This window comes from Hibiscus syriacus, unplaced genomic scaffold, assembly GCF_006381635.1.
Source record: "Hibiscus syriacus cultivar Baekdansim isolate YM2019G1 unplaced genomic scaffold, ASM638163v2 tig00112402_pilon, whole genome shotgun sequence".
Lineage (NCBI taxonomy): Eukaryota > Viridiplantae > Streptophyta > Magnoliopsida > Malvales > Malvaceae > Hibiscus > Hibiscus syriacus.
Genome location: NW_024063323.1, coordinates 1445357 through 1468012, shown reverse-complemented (window position 1 = coordinate 1468012; position 22656 = coordinate 1445357). Strand labels below are relative to the sequence as shown.

General features: G+C 32.2%; 1 pseudogene; it reads right to left on the bottom strand.

Moving 5' to 3' along the window:
* Positions 1 to 18596: 18596 nt before the first annotated feature.
* LOC120179127 lies at positions 18597 to 21062 on the bottom strand (annotated as a pseudogene).
* Positions 21063 to 22656: the final 1594 nt, after the last annotated feature.

The window sequence follows — 22656 nt, the reverse complement described above, 5'->3', positions numbered from 1 at the left end:
TGGGTGGTCTCGCCATCCTGGATTATAAGTATTGATGTATGGGTTGTATTGTCTTTGTGGAGGACCGAGAAAGTTTCCTACGAAATTGATTTTTACATTGCCTCCTTCTTGTATCATCGGGCAACAATCTGTCAGTTGGTCTAGCTTCATGCATATCCCATATGCTCTTGCTGCTCCAGAGTTTCCTGTAACAAGTGAATTAAATACTTCAGTTAATTTGTCCAACATATTTTCAAGGGAAAATGTACTTATCTAGTGAACCTGTCGACTGGGTTCACTTGAAAACTGTTGAGAGTTGGCTGCCATGGTTGGAATCAATTCCCTTGCTTTTGTTGGGGTCATATTGACTAATGCTCCTCTACTGGTGACATCTACCATTTTCATTTCCATTGGTAAAAGGCCTTCATAAAAGTATTGAATTAATGTTTGCTCACTTAATTCGCGTTGTGGACAATGTGCGCAAAGCTTTTTAAATCGCTCCCAATAGTCATAAAGACTTTCTTCGTTCTTTTGCTGAATGGAAAGAATGCTCCTTCGTAACTCGCTTGCTTTAGCTTCTGGGAAGAACCTATCAAGAAAAATTCGACTCATGTCAGCCTATGAATTAACTGAATTTGGAGGCAAATAAAATAGCCAATCATTATCCAAGTCAGCTAAAGAGAAAGGGAAAACCCTTAATTTAATTTGATCTTCAGTAACTCCCGGTGGTTTCATGCTAGTTCAAACCATGTGGAATTCCAACAAGTGTTTGTGCGGATCTTCAGTGGGAAATCTGTGAAAGGTGGGAAGAAGATGAATAAGTCTTGTCTTTAATTGAAATGGAGTCTCATCACTAAGAAAATTAATACATAATGGCATCTGAGTGACAGGAGTTGTGGCTAGCTCTTGGATTGTTTCTTCTTCTTCTATCATCGGGATTTGATCTTCGTTGTATATGTCTTCTTCAGAGTTTCTCTCTTGATTTGATTATGTTTCTAAAATTTGCTTTTGTTCTTCTTGTCTTTTCTTTTTTTTCTCGAAGTGTTAGTGCGTGGATTCTTCATGCTCGTGCTTTGATCTCCAGGTCTAGATCTGCTAATTCACATGGGTTTCTTCTGGTCATAAATCAAAAGCTAAGAAAAATATATCAATACTTGTCGTTAGTCCCCGGCAACAGAGCCAATTTGATAAAAAGTTATTTTTCTATCAAAATAATTCTGGCTTCTTAATAAATAGAAATGAAAATTAGTATAGAGAAGCAGGGTCAATCCACAGGGACTCTGGTGTTTCTGATTTAGTAAAACTCTTTCTTGATTTTAGAAGAAGATAGAATTCCAGATGAAATTGAAGAGATAGAATAAAATAAAATAAAAAAGGGAAAATAATAAAATAATAAATAATGATTTAAAAATAGTAATATGGATAAAAAGGGTTTTAAATTATTTAAAGAAGTATAATGAGATAAAAATTATATAAACAAATAAAATAAATAAATTGGGATAAAGAAAACTTATGGTAAAAGCATCCTTAGACTTCAGCTTTGTCTCAAATTCCTCGGATCATCGAAATAAATATTTACTCTAAGATTCACGTCAGCTTACAAGGACAATTCTTCACTGTGGACTCGGATCATGTTGTTTTAATAATAATTGATTCCGATCTCGGTTTACTGTTAGCAAATAATTTTGCTAAGTGTGTTTTCAGGAAGTTGAATGTGCTTCAATAAGTCAATCCTTCTTCCAACGTTAACCATAACAACATCCAGACCAACGTCAAATTTTGGTTTTGAAAATCTTTTTGATTTGAAAAGTAAGCTAAGAAAACAGAGAGAAAAATTCGAAGCGATTTAAGTGCCTTACAATTCTCATGTTTGGAATTGAGCCTTCGCTTTAGCCTTCAGCTTAAAAGAAAATTAGCTAAGCATGATCAAAGTCATACTTAGCATATTTGAAAAAAATTAAAGGGAAATAAAAGAAGTATGCGAAATATAGAGAGAAAGCTAGAGAGAAAAAGAAGATTTTATTCTCAGATGAGAGAGATGGTTTTTAGGCTTACCCTAAGAGGGTATTTATAGCCGTCAAATTCCTAAAAACAAACTAACGATAATTCCTAAAATAATATCTTAAATCCTAATTAAAACACTTAAAACTATTTAAACTAAAATTCCTAAAACAAAGATAAGATAATATATATTATATTATAATAAAAATAATATCCTAAATCCTAATTAAAATACTTAAAACTATTTAAACTAAAATTCCTAAAAATAAAATTAAAATAATATCCTAAAACATAAGTTTAATTGTAATCCGAATTGCATAAATGTGCGGCTGATCTAATGGTTCTTCTAGAAGCACTGACTGGACCTTCTAGAAACTACCACGTCAAACCGTGTCATGCCCAGAGTTGTGTGCATGTCTCCATCAGTGACCAAAAAATAAAAAAATTGCAGAATGCGTCCGTTTTACTACTAATTTTGGAGAGTAAGACACTGCACAAAAAATAAGCATAACACAACCAAATCAGCAATAATAAATTCATAAGATCGAAGAATTAACGAGCAAATATTACCGATTCAGAACACTAATCACATGTAACACCCCAAATTTTGGACTAGGGATAAAAATGTAAATTTTGAAAGTTTAGGGGCCAAAGTATAAACTTTATAAAAGTTTAGGGAAAAGTACAAAATTTTAAAAAATTATATATTTTGGCCCCTTAAATGAATTGTTCATCCCTAAAAATGGCATTTTTATGGGTTTCAAATTTTTGATACGGAGTTTGTTTTAAAAGCTGCTAATCGATAGAGTTTGATAAAATATTCGGATAATCGGGTCAAATAAGAATTTTGAGAAATTTTGAAGTATGTAAAAGAAGGTTAAAAATATTATTTTCATATTTTTGAATAGTGAAATTTAACATGGATCATTGGAATTAAGATCAATTTTCCATGTTAAACCTAGATTGTTCGATTATGGTAATTAGTTTGTTATTTTTGGAAATTTCAAGGATAAAATGGAAAGTATGAAGAAGTTGGTTCATGTTTGAATTTGAAGATGATGTATGGAACATGATGTCATGGTAATGGCAAAGTGGAAATTATCATTTTCATTAAAGGTAAAATGGTAAATTAGAATAAAATGAATTTTAAATTTATTTAGTTAGTATAAAGACATGTGTTAAGAGATATTTTAGGAAAAATTTCAAGAACTCTTCATCTTCATCTTATCATTGTTGTGAGCCATAGCTAAGGTAAGGAAAATTTTCAATTCCATTTTTAAGCTTATTTAGTTGATTTTCAGATTCAAGTGTGAAATAGAGAATTAATCTACATCAATTTTCCTATCATTTGGTATAAATATTTCATAGTTTTCTTGCTTGGATCATTGAGTTGGTTATTATGGCAGATGAAGAACAAGTTGGATTTTGATGTTACTGATGTTGTAGAGTTGTTTACAAGCTTATGTGATAAATAAAAACCATTAGAAATGGTAGTGTTAGAATTGGCCACCTTAGGGTTTCATGAAGAATTGTTGAAATTGAATTGAAATTGTTATGGAATTGATGTTAGAAGGTTGAATTCATGCTTGAATCAAGTTGGAAATTATTGAATTCTTACTTTGAAGTATTCAGCCATGATGAAATAAATTAAGATAACTATGGAAAAAATATACAAAGGTTATAACTGATCTAAGGATGATTCTACAAGATTTGGAAATTGGTTTGGACCAATTTGGAAATTTGTTAAAGTATAAGGACTATTTCACATATTTTGAGTATTTTAGGGAGTGAAGTTTAATTATTAAATAAATGAAGTTCTATGTTAGAATTTAATGTTATAAGATTGGTTTTAAGATTAGAATATTGATTTAGATCAAATTACAAGTTTGCTTAAGTTTACAGACTAAATCGTGAAAAATTAGAAAGTAGGTAGTTAAATGAAAAATATACAAGAGTAAAGATACTATTCTGAAATACAATGATTGAATGCTAGAAATTTGGTGTTTGTAATTAAACTAAAGTGAAATGTCAATGGACTATTTTGAATAAATTGAAAAAGTTAGGATGAATTCTAAAAGAATTCATAAATTATGGTTAGAGTATAAAGTTGTGAAAGTTATGAGGATTAGTGGTGAATATGGAAATTAAAGGAATTGAAGTGTCATTTTGAAATGTTAAGCTTGACACTAAATTGTGAAACGATATTTGTATCGAACAAGTACCGAATTAATTTTATGGATTTATTTATTAGATTTTTTGTAGACCTTGATAAATCTTATGATTAGAAGTGAACCGAAAGCAAAAGATCAAGTAAGAGAGTAAAGGACATCGACATTAAAGGTTTGGTAGTGAGGCATATAAGGTGATTGCATTCTTACTTATTTTAATGATATATATATGTGTGTGTGTGATTGAGGAAGACTTGTGATGAGTCAACCTCGAATAAATTTTATAAGAAAGGTTTGAATCATGTTGTGGTATATTTCCATAATCTTTTCTGAAAATAATTTATAAATGATTTCAGGGTATGCAATACCCAAAGTATTTTATATGAAATTTGATAAATGATTATGAATTATTTCTTGTACGAACTGTCCAATGCATTGAATTACGTTTAATGAGATTTTCACTGGTTGATATTGGATTTGTAAATGAGATATGATTTTATTACAAAGTCTATTGTATGTTGCATTGAGATCAGTTTAACTACAATTGACATGCCATGAGGTGTAGAGATTATATGATATCTATTTATACATTTTACGAGGTATATTGACATACATGTGATATGTCACTTATGGTGTAAGTTATATGAGGCACTTTCGAGTGCATATTGCACACACTCGACTAGACTCACGCAACTTGTATTCTCTTTAGATGTATATTGGGCTATGAAATTGAAAATGTGAGAGCATAAGTTATAAGAGTTGGATATGTGATTCAATGATAGTGAACATTTTATCGATTACTTTGATTTGGCATTGGTTTCAATGATTACCTATTATATAAGATACTTTGGTTTTATAAGTTATGCGATATTTAAATGATTTTATAGAGTTGTTTTATGAGCTCAAATATTTATACGATAAATTATATTGTTTTAATTATTTATGTCGTTTTAGTGTTTTAAATTGTTTTACTTGAATCATAATGCCTCACTAAGCATTACTTAGTGTGTGATCATTTCACGCGTAAGAAAAGGAAAAGGAAAAGAAATATCTACGGAGTGTGGAGCATCGCAAGCATCACTATTTGGGGAAATCATATCGACTTCAGTATCATTAAATCCTTTGATGTTATTTTTACTATTTTAGTGGCATATATATTATAAATGTGTTAGTTGATCTGATAGATTATTTATAAGTTGATTTTATAATATTAAATTAGTACCGCTTTAATATGGATAGTATTGGATATAATTAGTAGTATGGATGAATGGTATTTTATTAAACTATGTTTTAAAAGTTAATTGGTTTATTTTTAAATTAGGCTATTTTAATTATGGTATGAAACAATATTAAACTACCTAGTTGCTGCCTAAAATTAGATTTTAATTTGAAATGAAAATATTACATTATGATTTTACACGATTAATTAATTTGGTTTTAATCGTTAAATTTAGAATTTGAAAAGAAACAAAATTTAAACGGTTTTTCTACTAAGAAATGTTCTAAATGGTTAATGTGGCATCTCTCTAACTCATATTCGAGTATGTATACGGAATAGGTGTTACATACCAAATGATAGAGAATTTGTTGAAGATTAATTCTCTATTTCACACCTTAGTCCAAAGACCAATAAATAAGCTTAAAAATAAAAATGAAAATTCATCACCTTATGGTTATTGAGTCCACGGTTTTGGGAGGTCGAAGAACACCAATTTCTTGGTTATTATTCTACAATATCTATTAAACATGTCTTAAAAAAATTAAATGAATTTAAAATTCATTTAATGTTAAATTACCCTTTTACCATTATAAATCATGATAATTACCACCATGCCAATATCATGACATCATTCCTTATATCATTATCCTTACATCATCATCCTTACATCATCATCCTTACATCATTCATGAACTAATATTTTATTAGCTTCCACCATTATCCTTGCATTTTTTTTCAAAAATTACAATCTAATCACTTTAATCTAACGGTCTCGGTTTAACATGAAAAATCAACTTAAATCCAATGATCCATGTTAAATTCTACTAATTAAAAATATGGAAATTACATTATTAACCTTTAAATGTCATATTTCAAATTTTCTTAAATTTTCGATTTGAACTAATTATCTGAATATTTTAACGAACTTTATCACTTAATAACTTTTAATACAATTTTCGGATCAATGTAGAAAGGACACATAATTACCATTCTCAAAGGTAAACTATTCATTTACGGGATAAATTTTTTCTAAATTTATCTTTGGCCACTAAACTTTCAAAAATTTTTATTTTTTTCATTAATTAAAATTTTGGGGTATTACAATTCTTTTCCCTTAAGAAAATTTATGCTTGAATTTTCAAAATGTAATTGATTCAAAAAGGTGAGAAAACTACTTTTTCATATGTAAATCTAGTTGAATCCGAAGCTTGTCTGATGTACTAACTTGATCGATACTTCCTGAGCAGTGAGACTAGAAAAATGTTGTGGATATTGCCCATTTCCAGATGCAACATTAATTAACAGGCCACTGGATAAACTATCTGTTCAATCTCATATGGTCCAATAAATCTTGGCTTAGTTTTTCTTTTCGCCCAAACCGTATAATCTTTTTCCAAGGTAATACTTTAAAATACACTTGGTACTCAATTTTTTTCTCTTTTCAAATCTGAATAAGATTTCTATTGATCAGCAAAAGGCTTAAGACGGTCTTATAAAATTTTCACTGTCTTCAACTTCCTTGGTTAGATTAGGACCCACTATATCCTGATCTTTGAGTTCGCACCAGTTTATGGCCTTTCACATTTTCTTCCTTGTAAAGTTTCATAGAAAACAATCTTAATAATCATCTGATAACTATTATTATAAACAATCTCTACTAAAAGTAAATATTTTTTCCATGTTCCTTTGAATTCAATTACACATGCCCTTAGTATCCTCCAAAATCTAAATTATTCATTGATTTGAGGATAGGAAGCTATGCTGAACAAATTCAAATACCCAATGCTTTTATAAAAAGACTTCAAAAAATTTTAAAGTGAACCTTGTATCTCTATCATATATCATTGATATATGCACTTCATTTAGTCAAATAATTTCCTTCATATACAACTCAACATTTTTATCCTTTACTTGCTCAATATGTCAATAATCGCCTAAATTGCACCCTTTTGTTGTCCGCCCAAGAAATCCACTGAAATTTGTTCCCATTTCAAATGAGGAATGGAAATCAGTTGCCATAATTCAGAAAATATTTGATACTCTATTTTAATTTACTAACATGTCTGACATTTAAAATCAAACTCAATCATAACCCATTTTCATGCCTGATCGTTGATATTGGCTCTTTAAATCATGGTACATCTTATTTTCACTTTGATGAATAGTCAAAGAACTACAACGCGTATCAGAAAGAAATCTTCATTATTTTGAATTTAAATTATTCTTTAATAATTTAAGAATCAATTAGACTTAGTTTCAAAGTCCTTAGTTTCCTCTTTTTTTGCTCATTTGATCTTTAACATGTGCTCCTTATCTTTTATTTAAAGATCCTTTATTTGATTCAATAGCGTAGGCTTTAACTTTAATTCTGCAATCAATATATAAAAAAAAACCAATCATGCATTCAAAACTCTCAAGTCAAAGAATGTCTTTCGACTTAAGGCATCGACTATTATTTAACCTTTCATGCATGGTAGTCAATAACTACATCATAATCCTTAAAAAACTTTATCCATCTCCTATGTCTCAAATTTAACTCCTTTATAGTCATAAATACTTTAGAATCTTTGAAATCCATGTAGACGTAACATCATTTATCATCTAGGTAATGGCGCAATTCTTTCAGAGTAAACATTACTATTAAGTTAGTTCTTATCATGCATCTTAAGTTGCCTTGCAACATAAGTCACAACTTTTCGTTCTTAGATTAGTATGCATCCTAATCTATTATGAGATACGTCATTGAAGATCACATAATTCTTTTTAAATCCTGATTGTACTAGCACTGAGGTTTCTATTAATATTTATTTAGCATCTCAAAAAATTCTTGGTACTTAACAATCCAAATAAATAATAAATTTTCCCTCACAAACCTTTGTTAATAGACAGTAAGCTTTAATAAACTTCGAACCTTAAAAATATTCTTTGAAGTTCTCTATTCAACAATGGCTTAAACTTTATTGGGATTCACTTTAATCCCCTCTGCTGAAACTACATGGCCAAGAAAAGCAATTTTCAGAAAACCATAATTCACACTTTAACAATTTAACATACAACCTTTTTCTTTTGAAGAGTTTGAAGAACAATGCAAAGATTTGTATCATATTCTTCTTTTATCTTTAAATAAACCAATATGTCATCAATAACATTACCATAAACTAATTCACGTATGACTGAAACACTCAGTTTCTCAAATCCATAAATATCACAGGAGCATTCGTTAATCCAAACAGTAATGCTACCAACTTATAGTGTCCATATCATATATCATCCTAAAAGTTATCTTAGGAATTTATGCTTCTTTAATATTTAACTAATGATATTCTATCGAAGGTCGATTTTTGAAAATATCAATGCACCTTTTAGTTGTCGATGCTTGGGAGATGATACTTGTTCTTCACTGTCACTTTACTTAAATGACGATAGTCTATGTATAATCGCATGGATCCGTCTTTCTTTTTTACAATAGTACCAATACACCCCAAGGTAACATGGTCTGCCTTATAAACCCTGATCTAACAATCCTGGTAAATGTTCCTTTAATTTTATGATCTCAATCAGAGCTATATGATAAGAGGCCAGAAAAAAATAGACGAAATTGTCAAATAACATTTCTATTTTAAATTTTATCTTTCAATTGGGAAATAATCCTGGTAACTTATCTAGAACTACATCTATATACTTATAAATAGTCAGAATATCTTCCAAATTAAGCTCAGAAACTCAACTATCTACCACATCAACTAAGAAAGCTTAGCAGCCTTGTAACAATAGTTTCTTAGTATAAATAGTGGAAATCGCGTTAGATAGGGGATTTACCCTTTATCTAACTACTATTATCTCAGTACCTTCCAAATTTCTTTTTATTAATCGCTTTCCTCAAAATTACCTCAATTTCCTCAAAAGATGACTCCATCAAGTTCGTTAAAACTCAACTCTTTGCGTCTTTAACAGACTATTTCTACATATTCAACTCAACTTGGTACTCTGGCCTAAAAGGTTAGGAACACTTATATGTTCCTTAAAGTTAATTCTATGAGAATGTTCTTTCCTTTAATCAACTAGGTACTTAAATATGAATGAGGATTCCTTATTCTTGCACTGACACTTCCTATTGTGTTGGTGCACCATCTTAATCAGACTGAACAAGAGGATTGTAATTAACTACATTACTTACACTGTTCGCTTATTCTCGAACTTCATAATCGGTCATTTAATTCAAACCCTCTATTTCAAACATCTTATATATATATATACTACACTTATCCGCTTTTATTAGTAAGGAGTGGCATCAATCAAATCATACAATATCATATTAGTAACAATGACATCCTAATGCATGTATACACTTTTTTTAATCAAAACAAGCTCGGTTTAGTCTTAGAATCGGCTAAACATATAGCTCTGATACCAATAAATGTAACACACCTATCTCATATATGTACTTGAATACTAGTTAGAGATGTAACATCAACCATTTAAAAAATGTTTCCTAGTCGAAAACCGATCAGATATTGTTTCTTTTAAAATCATTTATTAACCCTTTTTTCAACAACATTTTCTTAAATCACATAAATATAATATTTTAACATTCATTTCAACTCCGGTTTTGAGCAAAAACTAGGTAGTTCAATACTATTACGTATAAAGAGTGAAACTCCCTAAATAAAAATTCATCTATACACAAATAAAATATAATTTTATCGTACATCAAGATTAAAAACCCATATTTATAATTATATATTACTAACTAATATATATATATATATATATATATATATATATATTGACTCGTTTAAACCTTATAGACATATCAACGCCTTTCTAATTCAGTTAAAAAAGATAACCACATTAATAATTTACAGACACCTCTTACTCATACACATGACAGCTAGAAAATTTTAATTTCAAATAATGTCATTACTGATACCTGAGAATATTCTTCGATGATTGATGCCAAGCCCAGTTCCCTACTACTTTCGCTTTCTTTTACTACGTGTGAAACAATCACACGTTAAGTATTTACTTAGTGATGCATTAATAATAATAAAATAGAATATCAATGAAAATAAAATCTTGTGTAAACCTTAATATAATAATTTCATATACGATATGAACACATATAAAATAGATTTATTGAAGTCTTTTCCTTTCTTGTAAAAAACGGTTCTACTATAAAATAAATTATTTCAAATCGAAGTACTTACTAAAATATTTGCTTTCATTCAAATCATATAACATGTACTTTTCACTTTCACATAAGTATAACTCATATTTATGTTGAATGAGAATGCAAGATATGTTAGACTCGTCGAGTGTGTGCAATATGCACTCGAAAGTGCCTCGTAGATAAATTGCACTCAAAAATACCTCATGAATAATTTGCACCGTGGGTGCCATATAACTGCTTTGAACATATAATGCCATATAATACTAGTACAGGTACTGTAGAACACATCCAGACTGTACCTATAACCAGGATGCATTGCACTAGCTTATCAAATTTTCAGACAAAATATCACATGTGTCTTAAAATGTATCATGTTTGCTCTGTAATGTACACGAATGTACCCAAGATCGATCGATAAGCACTCCACCTCATGACATGTCAATTGTACCAGTGATTTCAATACGCATACAATGAGCCTTTATGTCGTAATCATATCTCATTTATATATATATATATATACCAACATGTCCAAGTATCACATAAAAGTGCTTTGGGCAGTATATACCCGAAATCATCCATAACTATTTGCAAAGTATCATATAAAATGTATTGGGTAATTAAAACCCAAAATCATTGATAAATCATTAAATAAAATACCATGTAAAATTGTATTGGGTAATTTATACCCAAAATCATTCAAATATCATTTTATAAAAATAGTATGAAATTATATCATTACAATTTAAATTTCTTTATTTTCAAATCATTCGAGGTTTACTCATCACAAGTCTTCCACATGTCATATATATATATATATATATATATATATTAGGTTAAATGCACTCACCTGATATGTCTCACTAGCTGACCTTCACTAACGATACACTTTATTCTTTAACTTTTTTTCATTTGCTAGAAGCTTACTCGTATCACGGTCTTGATCCAAATCTATACAAACACAATTTACTAACACATACAATTCAACGTATATGTTAGCATCAATCCAAAATAAACATATATTAGGAATAAAATTCCTAAAAATTATATCGATGTAAATTCATCAATAGTTCACATAACATTTTCAAATAACACCTCCAAAATAACACTCCAAGTCTCTTTACTTTTCTCATTCATCAATAGTTTACATAACATTTTCAAATTCAATCTCAACCACTAATTATGAATTCTTTTATAATTCATCTCAACTTTTCCAATTTATTCAAAATGATACTTTTCCAGTAATCTTAAATTTTCAAGCATCACTTACATAATCAAGCATTCCAACAATGTGCTCAAACTAGTATATCAGTATTATATCAATTTCCATTTCAAGCCCAACTTTCATGCATTTCACGTTTTGGTCCCCAAACTTTAATAACTTCCAAAACAATTCAAATCTACCTTCCAACATCAAATCAATATTTCAACATTTAATTCCAGCATAGTACTTCAATTATTGAATAATTACACTTTAATTCTCATATTTCTCAAATTATATGAATAGGTCCTTATACTTTCAAAAATTCCAAAACTAGTCAAAACCACATTTCAAAGCATGTAGAATCATTCTAATACCATTTCTAGGCTTAGGAAACTTTTTGTATAATTTTCCCTTATTTTTCTTCCTTGGTTGAACCTATTTAAGCAATTCAACGTGGTTTTCACTTTTATTCAAACATGAATTCAACTTTCTTTCATCACTTCCATGAAATTCAATTCAATTTCATATCAATTTAAATTCGAACAACCAATTTCCATGAAAAATCCTTAGTGGTCAAATGGTATATAAGAAATTCTAAGTTGTTTTAATCATCATTCAAACTTGTAAACAACTCTACAACACTAACAACATCAAATTCCAATCTTAAATCATTGAATTTCAACTTGTTCTTCATCCACCCTAGTCACCAAACCAATGATCCGAGAAAGAAAAATATGACCTACTTATACCAAATGATAAAGAATGATGTAGATTAATTCTCTATTTCATACCTTAGTCCAAAAATCAACTAAATAATCTCAAAAATAAAAATGAAAATTCCTCACCGTATGGCTATGGAGTCCACGATTTTGGGAGGTTGAATAACACCAATTTCTTGATTATTCTTCTAAAATATCTATTACACATATATGTTCAATTAGTTTCTTTAGCGGTTAGTTAAAAATATATTAAAGTATTTATATTTATAAAATTTTGTATTTAGATGGGTAATTTTTTCAGACTTTTCGATACTAAATATATTATCATGATAATTATTTTAATTAAATTAATGTTTTAATTTAAATATTTTTATAAATTATTTAAAAATTATTAATTTATTTGATATTAAGCATAAAGAATGAAGGGGGGAAAGTGAGGTGTCAGCAGCAACTGTGTTTAGTTAAGCTGTTAATAGAAGAAGTTAATTTGTTAACGACAACACAGATGACTGTTGATTTACGAGGGAGCAACAGGTTGAAGCTCCAAATTCTGAATTTAAATTAAAATATTAAGTTAAACATGTAGCAGGGGGGTTGCCTACTTGGCTTCGTGTTGTCGCCGAAGAAGCCATGTACTGTTGGGTTCCATTCAGAGCTAATTTTTTTAGAAATTTGTGAAGGTTTGAATTATTATTATTATTATTATTATTATTATTATTATTATTATTATTTATTATTATTATTATTATTATTATTATTATTATTATTATTTAAAATAATTAATTGTTATTGAATGTTAGAAAAAGTGTTTTTTAATATTAAATTATTTAAATAATTTTTTACAATTAATTATTCCTTAACTTAAACTTTTATCAAGAAAACAAATAAATTTGTCTTCTTTAAAATTGTTAGAATTTTTAGAATTATAGTTAAATTGATGTAATGTGTAATGATTGGATGCTATTTTTTTAATCATGATTGTTAATGGGAATAGATTTGGTCTTGGTCATTGGTGGTTCACCCCTTTTGAGTTGGATGGAGAGTCGTAGTCGGTGAAAGAGCAACTGTTTACTAATGTATTTCTATAGAAGAGAAGGAGATGGTTGGTGTAGATGAGAGCTCGAAGAGAAAAAGAAGAAGTCCTTTCTAGTCTCTTTTGTCATGTAAATATCCCCAACGGAGGGTTGTTCGTGCAAAGCCTAGGGTCCTTATGTCTGCTAGTAGGGTGACAAACTACGTAGATATAGCTATCAACTATTAGATTCGGTTTTCAAAGGCAGAGGATTATGGGATCTAAAGGTAATCTGACTCGGCAGAACTTCTAAAAGATCTGCTCGGAGGGTGTGATCCTTCGATGATTTTGATTGGTGGAATTAGGCCTTCTAGAATTTTTCCTAAGGTATAACATGTTCCCCCTTAGACGAGGGAATACCACAAAGTGGTATAATTTGACATACTCATTTGATTTTATGTTATGCCTTATTTTGGTTTGTCACAACTCAAATCCTAGTTTACTAGTTTTGGTTTGACCTGGGTAGATTTTAGATGAACCCGTTAGTCCATCATGAAATATCGGGCCAAGTTAGGGCTTGAATGGCCATAAAATGAGGATTTTTGCCTAGAAGGTAAAGTATGAGGGACAAAAAGTGTAATTATCCCATTGTTAAAAATAAGGTTGATAATAGGGGATTTGGAATATGGTTAGTCTTGACTTTTATGAGGCAAAAGCTAAAGGGTTTTTTCTCTTCTCCTCATATTCTGCTTTATCCATTTTCATCTTCCTTATTCCTTTCCTCAAGCCTCATAGATCCAAGGTGGATGATAAGGGTTTCTTCCTTGTCTTAATAAACTTCTAATCTGCCTTTAGTCTTCTAACAACAATTTATGTTCAAAACATGCTTGTTTTCCTTGTATGGCTAGGGAAAGTAGGTGTAAAGCTTCTTAGTTTAGGATAAGGGGAATAATAAAAGTGAAAGCTTTATAAAGGAACTTTGTTTCGGGATTATCAAACTAAGGCATTGTATTTCTAATCTTTTGTAGTGTTATGGCTTTCCTGACTATGATGCTTTGTTGGGATTTAGGTATTAAGAAAGTTTGGGGGTTTTTCTTGATCTTTTCATAGATGCATTTTTGTTATAAGTTTTGTATTTTTATAGTGCTAGATAACCCTAAATAACTCCCTTAAGCTTTATGAAATATTTTGGGGTCAAACTAGAATTTTTGAGAGGGTGTTTGGGTGATTCTTGAGTCTTATTCAGGTTTTGTAACACCCTAAACCTGATTGGGCCTAAAGTGCCACATTGAGCTACCGAGGCAACCCCTGATTTTTAAAAACATGTTCATTTCCTTTTCAAACATACTGAATGGTATCATGAAATCACAAAAAACTAATATAAAAAACATTTTACAAAAATCGAAGCTCCGTGACACATAATTTAAACCAAAATAATATAGACTCTAAGTTTAATAAATTAAATACATGAGTAAGGTCCTATAAATACATATTCCCATTAAAGCTACTATATAGTACTCTATTGGAGATGTTGGAAGTCCTAATGTGACGGTGCTCCTCGAACTACCCAAGCTACTGACCTGCCAATGGGAAACATCTGAATGTTGTGCTTATAAAGCCCATCAGCATAATTGCTAATCTAGTGCAGCATAAGAATTTCATAAACAAAAGCATCCTGAAGACATGGTACTAAGAAATAGGTGCATGCATGACCTAGATCAAGTGCTACCTACTTAAGGCTTTACTTCTCTAACACTAAAACAGGGGTCTCACTCTTTCTTGAATCCTCTGCTAAGGACATCGGTATGAGAAAGTCTCTAAAGGGTATCTAACCCTAATGACTAAACATGCTACGCATTATCTAAATGCGAACTTGACATATTGTGCATTATCTGAATGTAAAACTATTGTGCATTATCTGAATGCATACCTGACTAGTACCTGGTCTTACATAGCTATCAAACACTAGTTATTGAGGGAACACGGTGTCACATAGCATCGGTGTAATTCCCATAAAACATATTGAATTATTTTCTGGTCCTCGCATAACTATCAGGTAGATCACTGAGGGGAACCCAGTGTCACATAGCATCGATACAATTCCTGCACAAACTGAATCATTAGCTCGGTCTTGAGTACGGAATGACTGACACAAACAGACATGAGATAGGTCTGGTGGTGTGGTTGGAGGAATTTACGTGTCTCTTGGAACGACACCCCAACCTACCTTGAGTACGGAATAACCTAGAGGTAAGAATTGGAATTTACGTGCATCAGAAGCTTACCTAACTGTACTGAACTGACATAACTACCTATTTATATCTAAGGCCCACAGCCACCTAACACTGCCATCGCTAACTCACTCCTCGCGAGTGTTCGGGCCTCATACCCTAGTTAGCCCCTAAAGTGCATAACGCACTGACGATGCCCAACTAGGGCAAATAAGTTAACCTGGGTATACCCTAACATAGTTGGACTCACTAAACTGAGGTCAACATCACACTATCTATTATCTCACTCGTTCTCTCATCTAGAACATTATGCGAAGCTTACTTATTATCTGAGGAACTGGCTAGCCCAATATTTGACTCGAATTCATTTATGAGTAGTAGAACATTGTTGGATCTTATCGTACTTCCCTTGAAAGCATCTTAAACTAAAAAGGACAACTTACTTTTCCTGAGCTCACTGACATTTTCGAAGCTCATACTTTTTGCTACCACTGAGTCTGGCATATTTATTGTACCACTTATCGAATGTCTCCTTTAACAATCCTTAGTCCCAATTATCCGTACATATCCTCAATTGAAGATAATTCGGTGTATTACTCTTAATTTGGTTACACCTGATGTAACCCGCTCTTAACTCACTCTTACTATTACGGAACATCCTTAGCTCTTATGGACCTTAAATAGGTCAAATCTGACCATCCAAAGATAGTAGTATCGATACTCTACTTGCAGTATCGATACCCTAGGGTTAAGTATCGATACCCCTATGAGTATCAGTACCAAAAATGCATTTTGTTGTGAAATTAGGGCCTCATTATCGACACTGTCACTCTGAGTATCGATACTACATGGGTATGACAGTATCGATACTCTAGCCTAAAATCCTTAATTTTTGCCTCAATTTAACGAGTATCAATATTGTATCGATACTTGAACCCTAAAATGGTTATATTAGGCTCAAGAATTACTCAAAAATCATCCTAAATGACTTAGTTTGGTTAATAAACTTATTATGAAGCTTTAGCGAGTTGATTAGTGTCTTAAGGTATCATAAAAACGTGTTATTTACACCAAAAACGTATAAATGAACCTCCTTTAGCTAACAATCATCCTCCTTACGGCTTAGACGATGAAAACCCCTCTTTTTATTACAAAATAAAATCCAAAACTCAAATCTTCAAAAATGAGGTTGTAAGGAGGTTTATTATGACGAAAATGAAGTATAAAAGAACTCAAGATATTACCTTTCTAAGGAACTTGGAGAGGGAAGAAAGAAAAATGAAAAGAAGAAATGAAGAGAAGAGAAAATGGGATTGAAACCCACGTCCAAAACATATTAAAAACCACAAAATCAACTTTCATTTCCCTCAAGGGTCTAATTTCTCTTTTGGTCCTTTGTATTTTGTCCCTTATTTAAAAATCCCCCTTTTTATGGATAATTGGGCCCCAAAAGCAACACAATTAAGCCCAACAACGTAATCTATAAATTTTACAAGGTCCACTTACCTATCGGGTAAACTCAAAACTACTAGCCCAGAAATTAAGGTGTTACAGGTTTGGTAGGTTAAAGTATTGATATTTTTCGTGTAGTATCAATATTGTTCTTTAGTGATAATTCTTAAAGTATCGGTAATGTTAGTATCGATACTGTTGTAGTACCAATACTCTTAGTACTAATACTTTTGTATTACCAATATTGTTAGTAGTAATCTTGTTATATGACCAATATTGTTCTTGTAGTATCAATACTCTCAAACATCAAAGGATTTGGAACATCGCTAGTTGCACCTGAATGACTATAGATTGCTATGAAATGAACAACTAAGTTTGGAAAATGGTTCTTTTAATGAGAAATGACTCAAATACACTTTGAGTTGCATAAATTATCAAAATACCTTTAATGAGAAATAAACTTCAAAAGTAATCCTGAAGGTAACTGTAACGAATGATCGCGGACAAGGGATCATTATGAAGAAATGTATACAAGCAAAATTACATACCACAAGAATAATATGATAGAAGAATTGTGCACCATATGACATTGATAAATCAAAGATGCATAAGTTACCATTTCAATTCAAGGGTGAACCGAATAGAAGTGTGTTGATAGCGCCTAGAGAGTGAGTCGTTGTTGATTAACCAAACCCAAGTCAAGTTTCGGGCTTATAATAACATACCAAGCGGGTAACAATAGTTGACATAAAGCACTAATGAAACAATAGTTGTAAAAGACTAATAAACCTTTGCATAACGTTCTAGATAAGAGAACAAGCGAGATAGTGATGAATGAGGGATTGACCTCACCTGATTGTGGAAGTAAGAAGAAACATAGCAATGGAAATAAAGGCAACCGCACCAACAACTACAACAATAAAATCTGCCATTTGGGTTCTGTTAGTGAAAATAATAGCAAATCTGTTGCTTGAAATGAATGTTTCATGCAACTTTAACTCCTTTTTTTAATTATGGTTCTTTAATTCAATAGTAATATATTTGCAATAATATATATATTGGTTTATTTTTATATTTAATAACATAATTAGATCATATAAAGTAAAAGAAGAACAATGTTTTTACTCTTGACGTTTCGGATTCGAGCATCACGTATGTCACGTGTATAAGCAATCATTATTAAGTGGTTAACAGTTTTTGAATAAATATTATCTTGTATAAGAAAAGAAACCGTAGGATTAGACTATCAATAATATTTGAGCAAAATTGCAACTTTTATTTCAACTGATGCTATTTACAGAAAGAATATTTGTCAAAATGTTTGTATTTAAGGGTAAAAAAGAATGACCCCAACCGTAAATCGTTCTATCCAACACATCTTGCATCTTCTGGACAAGGATAAAATAGAATGACCTTTCAAGAAAATCAAAATAAAAAAAAAAATCTAATATCCCAAAACAAAGGCAAGAATTTCATCCCAAGTGGAGACAGTGTAAAGAAGGCCTGATTCGGCCTTCCAAAGGCATTGGCTTCCTTGAGCACCACATTTCTTCTGCTTGTTAACCAAAGCAGGGAAGAATGGCACAAACGAAACTCCATAATGATCGCCTAATCTTCTTAGGCTTTCACTCAAACCAATCACAATTCCTATATCCGCTTTCAGTAGACAAAGCAAATCTCCAACCGAGTCTCCTATGAACACGGTCAACTTCCTCTTGTTATCACTACTGTCGCCTTGTAGGATCTCACTGAAAGCTTCAACCTTGTCAATCGGAGTCTCAATTTTCCTGACGATTTCACCAGTGGATCCAGATTCTTTGAAGCTGAATTCGTTTGCACGTATGTTCACAACATCTAAACCCCCTGCTTACAAGACGCATTCAGTCCCTCAAGAGGCATGAAATCATACAATGATAATGTAGCCTACTGGAGAAGGGGTCATACCTGAAGAAAACGCGGCTCGGACGAGATCACTACACCAGCAATAAGAAAGAATATGGATATTAGCATTAAGATTTTCCTTCTTTGTGATTTTCTGAAAGAAACTAATGCAACCATCCTGAAGACTCATTCGTTCGCCAGCTCGTTTAATGTCTTCCAATTTTAGACCCTTGAGTACCCCTGCCTCCACCACCGTAGAATTTGCCCTTTTCTCGAAATCTGATACTTTCTCAAGTGCTCTGCGCAGAGTTTCATAGTTGAACTTCACTGTGAAACCACATAAAGTAAATGAATCAACATCAAAGGAACTAACTAAAATGTTAAGATGTTTGAGGTTGCATTGCAGTATGTTGTACCTGTACCTCTCTTAGATGGAAAAATGCTTTCTATGCATTGTTCATACTCTTTTGCGTATTCTCTGGAAATCTCACGCCATTTGTTCCTCATCTCAGCAGCCAACGTGCTAGTAATTTCACCTTCAGGTTGGTTTTTATCCGATTTAGAGGCTGTCACTATTGCAATTTCTGCTAAAATGGCAGCTGAATCATGAACCGAACAAGTAAGATCAAAATCGGAAAATAAAACGAGGTGATCTCTTATAGAGTCAAGCTCCTTAGTCAATGGAACAACGGTGGGTTGAGTAAGCTCTTGAGCATAGAAGAACTTGGTTACAAGTTTCAGGCCTTGTTGATAAAGCTTCTCATTGATGTTTAGTTCCACCCCCGTGAAAGCAACTGTAAGTTTATCCATCAAGTCTTCGGTTTGCCGAACCAATGTCTACATTCAAAGAATCAAGAAGCCATTAGGATCCAATCAAGCTGACAACAATGAACAATGGATCCAGTTCAATGTCATACCAGAAAATCCTCACAAGAGTAATAGTAAATCCACTTTTGGTATGGGTGGTTTTTATCATTACGATCTTGAAGTTCATTTATCGCCTTACCAAGAAAGCCATGCAACCTCATGCAGGGTGTCATGGTTCCCAGAATGTATGCCGCAAGTTTTGTTTTCTCATATTTAGTGGTGAATGCCACAATAGGTTTCGATCCTCCGACCTTCCCAGAAGCTGTTTCCTGTGTACTTTGAAGTTGCGGGATGGATAGGGTAGTCTTTAATGGAATCTAAACCCCAGTCCTGCACAACTCCAAATTTCAAACAAAGAGCATGCGTGCATTATCAAGATTTACATGGTACAATGAACTTGCAATCGAGCATGCAGTTAGCTCTTATAGATTACCAGTCCGAGAAATAATATTTTCTAGATCTACAAGCAATGGCTAAAGTGAAACTCAATATCCTTTATATATATTTAACTTTTCCAATAATTGAGCATGCACATGCAGTAGACAAAAGAAACAAAGAATCCTTTTATCATACCTCTACAATAGAATCATGCATATTTAGCGCATCTAAAATACTGTTCTTCATCTTCGAGATGTCTAACTTTTAATCGTCATCATCTGCACAATCTTCTGCCAATTCATACCTAAAATCCACATTGAAGGAAACAAGAAATCAATTCATTTTCTGTTTCTTCTAACCAATCTGTATCAGTCTCCATATGTAAAATCCAAGTAGCTTATTCCATTCACAAAATGCACCCATCGGTAAAAGATAAAAAGAAAATGAAAACCAATATTAAACTATCCAAGAAAGGATATAATTTTATATATGATCACAAAACAAAGAACCAACAACGAAAAAGAAACAAAGAACTTAAGCTTATGATTACATTTCTTCAAAAAAGGAAGAGGACTCACGCTCGAGCAAAAGCATTGAGAAAAGCCACATCCTGGGAAATGCAATGGCGAAAGGCGTCGATATTGAGAGATCCAGAAGCCAAACAAATGACGTAAGGAGAGTAAAGCGAGAGAACAGCTTCGTTACGAAACTTGATGAAGCACCTGCTTGCTGGACCGTCCTCGTTGTGTGTAATGGGACAAGTGAAATCGGAAGGGATTGCCATTGGATATTATGACGATCTCCAAGTTGAAAGGGCGAGTTAGAAGAGGGTTTTTTATTGGGTAGCAACTTCAAGAAAAGGTTAAGCAAATGAATGAATGACACTTGGCAATTGGATTTTGCCGCTAATGATATTATTAATGGTAATAGAAGAGTAGAATATTTATATTCGAATTAAAATTTGTACACGTATCTATTCAATTAGTTTTTTCAGCAGTTAGTTAAAAAATATTAAAGTATTTATTTTTTATAAAATTATGTGTTTAGATGGGTATGTTAGTGTTATGAACACGTGCCTATGCAAGTGTTGTGTGAGTTCTAGAATAGTTTGTTAGCTTGTTGTTACAAGTAGTTAAGTTGTTGAGAGTTGTTAATAGTTTGTTATACAGCAGATGCTTCTCTCCTTGCCAGTATAAATAGCTGCTCTCTAACTCAAGAGAAGTCAACTTCTTGTTAATAAAAGATTATAAATATTTCAGTTTCTTTCTTGTTTTCTTAGATAGCTCAAGTGCTATCTTATCATGGTATCTTTCGTCAATAACTGGGTGTGTTTCTTCCGCTGTTTCTTCCTCATCCCAGTAGCTGCACAAGTTTAAGTTCTCATATCGCGTGTGATTCTTGGTGTCATGGTCGATTTGACGGTTGATCCCACTCGTGATCTTGAGGATGTGTCCCCGAATGCTTCTTCCCCGAGTCCGGGAGCTTCTCGAGGTATGTTTGGCATTCAACACATACCAAAGCATGATACAGTTAAACTCACTGAATCCACCTATCTTCTTTGGAAGCATCAATTTGCTTTGATAATTGATGGCTATGGGTTGATGAGGTTCATCTCGGCCGATTCTGTTGGACCATATGAATTCATTCTAATGCATCTGGCCAGCTTGAAGATAATCCGGTGTTTGCAGCTCATCGCCAGCAAGATAAATTGCTTGCTTCTTAGCTTTTGACTACTGTGAGTACAAAAGTTCTACCTCACTTGACTGGGCTTACAACATCGATGTCAATTTGGAATACTATATCTCGTCTATTTGGTGCTCGCTCCAGTGCTAAGATTTCTTCTCTCCGGCATAATCTTCATTCCCAGCAAAAGATTGGTTTGATGATTAGGGAATATCTTGCTAAGGTCAAATCCATTTGTGACTTGCTGAATGCTTCGGGTAGTGTGGTTACTGAGCAAGAGCATGTTAATGTTGTGTTAGCTGGGCTTACAATGGAGTTTGAATCCATTATTGCAATTGCGTCACGAGAAAACTTTTCTCTTGATGTTCTTACTGAAATGTTGTTAGACTGCGAGGCTTGACAGAAGGTGTTCTTGAGTGAAGGTTTTTCTGCAAATTTTGTTATTCACTCTCGAGAAGGTGATGCTGCTGAAACTGATTCTTATGGAACTCAGGATACTAATATTGGGTCATCACAGGGTCATTTATCTCATGGTCAGTCGAATGGCTATCGTGGTCGGGGATGAGGGCGTAATCATAATCGTCCTCAATGCCAGTTGTGTGGCCGGTTTGGACATGTGGACCAAAAGTGTTATCATTGTTTTGATAGGGACTACAATGGTGTGTCTGGTCTGAGTCATTGATTGAGAATGGCTC